The sequence below is a fragment of the Somniosus microcephalus genome, unplaced genomic scaffold (assembly GCF_052327205.1).
Source record: "Somniosus microcephalus isolate GS21.2 unplaced genomic scaffold, FLI_Smic_1.0 unresolved_chr1, whole genome shotgun sequence".
Classification (NCBI taxonomy): Eukaryota; Metazoa; Chordata; class Chondrichthyes; order Squaliformes; family Somniosidae; genus Somniosus; species Somniosus microcephalus.
Window position 1 is genome coordinate 139,969,930 of NW_028225179.1, and position 6,756 is coordinate 139,976,685.

Consider the following 6,756-nt stretch of genomic DNA (forward strand, 5'->3'; position numbering starts at 1 on the left):
GTAAGGGATACGTTGAGAGGGGACTCCAGATAAAATGAGAGCTAAAGGGCTAACAAAACGATACAGCAGCCTGGATGGGACAAATGGCCGATTTGTCCCTCTCCATCTCTGACACACACTCACACAAAATGTATAGAATGTTACAGCGCAGAGAGAGGCCATTTGGCCCATGGTGCCTCTGCCAGCTCTTTGAAAGAACTATCCAATTAGACCCATTCACCCCCCCCCACCCCATAGCCCTGCAAATTCTCCCCCTTTCACATATTTGTCCAATTCCCTTTTTGAGAGTTATTGAATCTGCTCCCACCACCTGAGGGGAGAGCAATTGAGGTGTATAAAATTATGAGGGGCCTAGATAGTGTGGATAGGAAGCACCTATTTCCCTTAGCAGAGGGGTCAATAACCAGGGGACACAGATACAAGTAATTGGTAGAAGGAGTGGATAGGAAGGACCTATTTCCCTTAGCAGAGGGGTAACCACCAGGGGACATAGATACAAAGTAATTGGTGGAAGGGTTTAGAGGGGAGTTGAGGAGAACTTTTTTTTTTTTTTTTTTTTTTAAACCTAGAGGGTGGTGGGGGTCTGGAACTCACTGCCGGAAAGGGTGGTGGAGGCAGAAACCCTCATCACATTTAAAAAAAAAGTACATGGATATGCACCTGAAGTGCCGTAACCTACAGGGCTACGGACCGAGAGCTGGAAAGTGGGATTAGGCTGAGTAGCTCTTTTTCAGCCGGCACAGACACGATGGGCCGAATGGCCTCCTTCTGTGCTGCAAACTTCTACGATTCTATGACCCTTCAACAATACGGAGTCATACAAAAAAAAAGGTCCCAGGTTTGATCTGCAGACTGCACTGGATTCGCTGATCTCAGTCGGTAGGGACACTAGAATTGGAAAAGGCAGAGAGCTAAACCTCAACTAAAGTTCCACTCCCAATCGCGATCCACTGACTCCTCCCGGAAAGGCCCATGTACAAGATCAAGCCTGGCAGTGAGGCCCACAAACAAATCCAAAAGAAAAGGAAGAATTGCATTTCTATAGCGCCTTTCACGACCTCAGGACGTCCCAAAGCTCTTCACGGCCAATGACATTTTTTTTTTTTGAAGTGTAGTCACTGTTGTAATATAGGAAACGAGTCAGCCAATTTGCACACAGCAAGATCTTTTACATATTCCTGCAGTGGGACTATCAGCCTAGATTTTGTTCTCAAGTCTCTGGAGTGGAACTCGAACCCACAACCTCCTCAGGTAGAAGATCATCCCATGGCACTATTTTGAAGAAAAGCAGAGGGATTCTCAGTGTCCTGGCCTATATTTATCCCTCAACCAACATGACTAAAAAAAAAATGTATCTGGTCATTATCTCATCGCTGTTTGTGGGATCTTGCTGTGTGCAAAAACTGGCTGCTGCATCACAACAGTGACTACACTTCAAAAAGTAGTTCATTGGCTGTAAAGCTCTTCGGGATGGCCTGAGGTTGTGATCGGCGCTCTATAAATGCAAGTTCTGTCTTTATGACTCCGAGGCAAGAGGGCTACCCACCGAGCCAGAGGTTGTCGACACTCAAAGATGTAGAGTCATCAGAGGGAGGTTGGCAATGGTGAAACCACAGCCCAGCGCAAGTCGATGCCAGGGCAGGCACACCTGCTGGGACCAGACATTCCAGTAGTTAGTAGAAAGGGCAGAGGAATAGTGCAACGCCCTCTGCTTGGAGCGAGGCGTTTCATCAGCCATGTGGAAGAGATGCGTGCAAGGATCAATCCCTTCCACCCAGTGACTGGCTATTAATGGATAGAGGCCAGGGAGTGGGTAGATCAAAGTTATCCAGTGACTCATTTTGGCAACAGCTTGACTCAAATCACTCAATAGTGGGTGGGGTGGTGAAGAGGCGGCGAGGGCAGGGCTTCACCAGCCAGTGCCAACTCTGTCGCAGATACAGGAGTCACTTCCACAGGGAGATGGGAGTGCAGCCGACAGGAGAAGTCTGATGGGATGCAGCAGCCCTTCCAGATCACTGCACTCCTCCAATTCCTGCCTCCTGTGCATCCAATTTCCAATCGCTCCACCATTGGCGGCCGTGCCTTCAGTTGCCTCGGCCCCAAGCTCTGGGATTCCCTCCCTAATCCACTTCGCCACTCTCCCCTCCTTAAAACCTAGCTTGTTGACCAACCTGTCCCAATACCTCCTTATGTAGTTCGCGGTCACATTTTTAAAAATCTGATAACGTCCCTGTGAAGCGCCTTGGGACGTTTTACTAGGTTTAAAAAGGTGCTATATAAAAGGCAAGCTGTTGTAATGTGCCCGACAACATCAGACACCGAGATTTTCATGGAGTTGCTGAGCTACCGTGAAGCCGCTGCTTAAATAAAATGAAGTGCGCAGACTTGGATTCCCTCCGGTTTAGAAATGGGAGCCATGGTTCTGCGGCTAGGCCACAAATGAGGAAGGAAAGGGGAGCGCAGCAGCACAGGGTCTCCAGTTGCTGCAATGCTGGCGCCGGAGAATTAGAATTTAGAACATAAAAACATGAGAAATAGGAGCAGGAGTCGGCCATTTGGCCCCTCGAGCCTGCTCCGCCATTCGATATGATCATGGCTGATCATCGACCTCATCTCCACTTTGCCGCCCGATCCCCATATCCCGCGATTCCCCTAGAGTCCAAAAATCTCTCTTTCTCAACCTTGAATATACTAAACACTCAGCATCCACAACCTTCTGGGGCAGAGAATTCCAAAGGTTCACCACCCTCAGTGAAGAAATTCCTCCTCAGCTCAGGCCTAAATGGCCGACTCCTTATCCTGAGTGTGTCCCCTAGTTCTAGACACTCCAGCCAGGGGAAACAACCTCTCAGCATCTACCCTGTCAGAATCTTGTATGTGACAATGAGATCAACTCTCATTCTTCTAAACTCGAGAGTATATTTGTCCCATCCAAAGGGATCTTGGGGGGATTTTATAGAATCATACGGCACCAAAGGAGCCCAGTCGACCCATGGTGTCACTATTGAAGCTCCTTCCACCGTCTTTTCAGGCAGTGCATTCCAGATCACAGCAACTCGCTGCGTAAAGTAAAAATGAACAAAATTCTCCTCCTTATCTCCCTTCTGATTTTTTTTTGGTTGCCAATTTCATTAAATTGGTGCCCTCTGGCTACCGTCAGTTCTTTAATTGCTTTGGAACATTTCAAAAAACCATGAGCTGTCCAATCTTCAAAAGGAGCAATACGCTTTTAAACCAGCATTGGGGTTTAGAAGCACCAATTACAAAGTATTAACAGCAGAAACAGGCCACTCGGCCCAACAGGTCCGTGCCGCTGTTTAGGCTCCACATGAGCCTCCTGCCTCCTCTCCATCTCACCCCATCAGTATAACCTCCTATTCTTTTTTCCCCCCCATGTGCTTATCTAGCTTCCCCTTAAATGCATCTATGCCATTCACATCAACCACTCCATGCGGTAGCGAGCTCCACATTCTCATCACACTCTGGGTAAAGAAGCTCCTCCTGAATTCCCTACTGGATTTATTAGTGACCGTCTTGTATTTATGGCCCCTGGTTCTGGTCTCACATGCAAGTGGAAACATCTCTACACCTACCCTATTAAACCCTGTCATAATCTTAAGTCAGTCGCCAGTCTGTAGTCCTTCACGCTATGTTTTTGGGCAGAAGTGGAATTCTGCCAAGGGGCAGGTTTTATATTGCTTGGATGGCCACCTACCAGAATGAAGTGCTTACTAAAGCGTGAAACTTTACAAGGATTCCAGTTCTAAACGCTGTGCCTGTGGATACGTCATACCCGAGGTTATTGGGTTCTCACTGGTAAAACAAACCAGTAAAAACCCTGAAACCCAAATGTAACAAGAGAGATATTTAACTTATTCAGTCACCTTGAACGGTTCTCTTGGTCATAGTTTCCCAGTTGTGAATTGTTTTTTTGAGCCGTCAGAACAATCTCGGAGGTGGGCGACACAGGCGACGTTTATTGCCCATGCCTAGTTGGCCTTTAGGTCACAAAGAAAAATAAAGCTTGCATTTAATCAGCGTCTTTCACTGCCTCAGGACGCCCAAAAGCACTAGACAGCCAATGATCTACTTTTGAAGTGTAGTCACTGTTGTATTGTGGGAAACGCCGCAGCCAATTTGCGCACAGCAAGCTCCTGCAAACAGCAATGTGATAATGACCAGATAATCCGTTTTCAGTGATGTTGAGTGAGGGATAAATATTGGCCATGACACCTGGGAGAACTCCCCCCTGCTCTTCTTCCAAATAAGTGCCGAGGGATCCTTTACGTCTACCCGAGCGCGCAGACGGGGCCTCGGTTTAATGTCTCTTCTGAAAAATGGCACCAGTACTTCCTCAGTGCTGTACTTGAGCTCAAATTCCAGGTTGACGCTCAAGTCCCTGGAGTGGGATTTGAACCCACGACCTACTGATGCAAAGGCAAGAGCGTTACCCTCTGAGCCACAGCTGACACTGTAGCTAGTGCGCAGGCGCTGACTCCAGTGGCAAGGGCACTTATCAAGCAAACTACTGTGTCCTGGATGGTGGCGAGCCATGAGTATTCCATCCTGACTTGAGCCTTGCAGACGGTGGAAAGGCTTTGGGAGGCCACGAGGTGAGCAATGCCTTACAGGATATGCAGCCTCTGCCCTGCCCTTGTAGCCACCTTGTCGATACGACTGGTCCAGTTTAGTGTCTCGTCAACGGTAAACATTCCCCCCCGCACACCCCAGAAATGTTGATGGTAGGAGAAGTTACGTGGATAGCACGCTTCTAGAGGAGCCCACCCCACAGCTTAAGAGTAGGCAGGCAGAGAGGTAATGGGTGACCACCAGACAGAAGAGGAGGACCAGGCAGGTAGTGCATCGTGCTCTCCGACCAATATTCTGTTCTGAATACTGGTAAGGGGGATAGTTCCTCTGGGGAGTGCAGCCAGAGTCAAGTCCACGTCACCACAGGTGGCTCAGCTGCACAGGGGAGGGAGCAGACAGGCGTTTCTGTGGCAGTAGACGTGACTCCAGGATGGTATGTTGCCTCCTTGGTGCCAGGGTCAAGGATGTCACTGAGCGCCTGCAGGACACCGAGGTTGGGGGGGGGGGGGGGGGGGGAGGGAGGAGCGTGTACAGCCAGAGGTCGTTGTCCATATCAGTACCAACGACATAGGTAGAAAAAAAGAGGGATGAGGTCCTGCAGGCAAAGTTTAGGGAGCTAGGGGAGAGATTAAAAAGCAGGACCTGAAAGGTAGTAATCTCCGGATTACTCCCAGTGCCACGTGCTAGTGAGTACAGGAATAGGAGGATAGAGCAGATGAATGCGTGGCTGGAGAGATGGATTTAAATTCCTGAGGCATTGGGACCGTTTCTGGGGAAGGTGGGACCTGTACAAGCCAGACGGGTTACACCTCAACAGAGCCGGGACCAATATTCTCGCGGGGTTTGTTAGTGCTGTTCGGGAGGGTTTAAACTAGCTTGGCAGGGGGATGGGCACCAGCATATAGGAGTAGAAAAGAGGAATAAGGTGCATAAGAGAGTGATTGTGTTGGATAGTACTAGAGAAGGTAGTAGTGCCATATTAGATAGGAGCAGATTAAGAAAGACTACGAAAAATTCAAAAATGGGTTTAGAATGCATGTACGTAAACAGACAAAGTGTGGTGAATAAGGTTGGCGAGCTACAAGCACAATTAGCTGTGTGGCAATATGATGATGTGGCAACAACAGAAACGTGGCTTAAAAACGGCGAGGACTGGACACTTAATATTCAAGGGTACAAGGTGTTCAGAAAAGATAGGAAGGAAAAAAGGGAGGTGGGGTGGCAGTGTTGATTAAGAAAGACATTGTAGTGTGGGAAAGGGAGGATGTTCTTGAGACAAGGACAGAATCCATTTGGTTAGAGTTGAGGAGCAAAAAGGGTATGATCACACTATTGGGGATATGCTACCAACCTCAAAATAATGAGAGGGAGGTAGAGGATCAAATCTGCAGGGAAATCGCAGAGATAGGCAAGAGCTATAGAGTGGTGAAAATAATTTAATTACCCAAATATCGATTGGGATAATGCTAGGGTAAAGGGAAAGGAGGGGGGGGAATTTCTGAAATGTGTTCAGGAGAATTTCCTTGACCAATATGTTCTTGGCCCAACTAAGGAGGCATTGCTGGATCTGGTGCTGGGGAAAGAGGTGGACCTGGTCGACCAAGTGTCTGTGGGAGAACACTTGGGTACGAGTGATCATCGTATCATAAGACTTAGATTAGCAATGGAGAGGAGCAAGGAACAAGCTAGAGTGGAACTTCTAAGCTGGAATAGGGCTAACTTCAATGGGATGCAAAAGGACCTAGCCAGGGTAAAATGGAACCAAAGACTGACAGGAAAAACTAACGGAACAATGGGTGATCTTTAAGGAGGAGATGTTCCAAGTACAGGCTAGGTACATTCCAACAAGAGGGAAGGGTAAGGGAACCATAGCAAGGATTCCTTGGATGACGAGGGAGATAGAGAAGATGATGAAACAGAAAGAGGGTGTATGATGCATGTCAGGTGAATTCTTCAAGGGAGAACCAGACCAAATACAATAAGTTGAGAGGGGAAGCGAAGATGAAAATAAGATTGGCAAAGAGAGAATGAGTAGAATGGCGGTTAACATAAAAGGGAACTCAAAAATCTTCTACCAGCATGTAAACAGTAAGCAGGTAGAAAGAGGCGGGGTGGGGCCTATTAGAGACAAAGAAGTTGATATATGCTTAGAAGCGCAGGGCA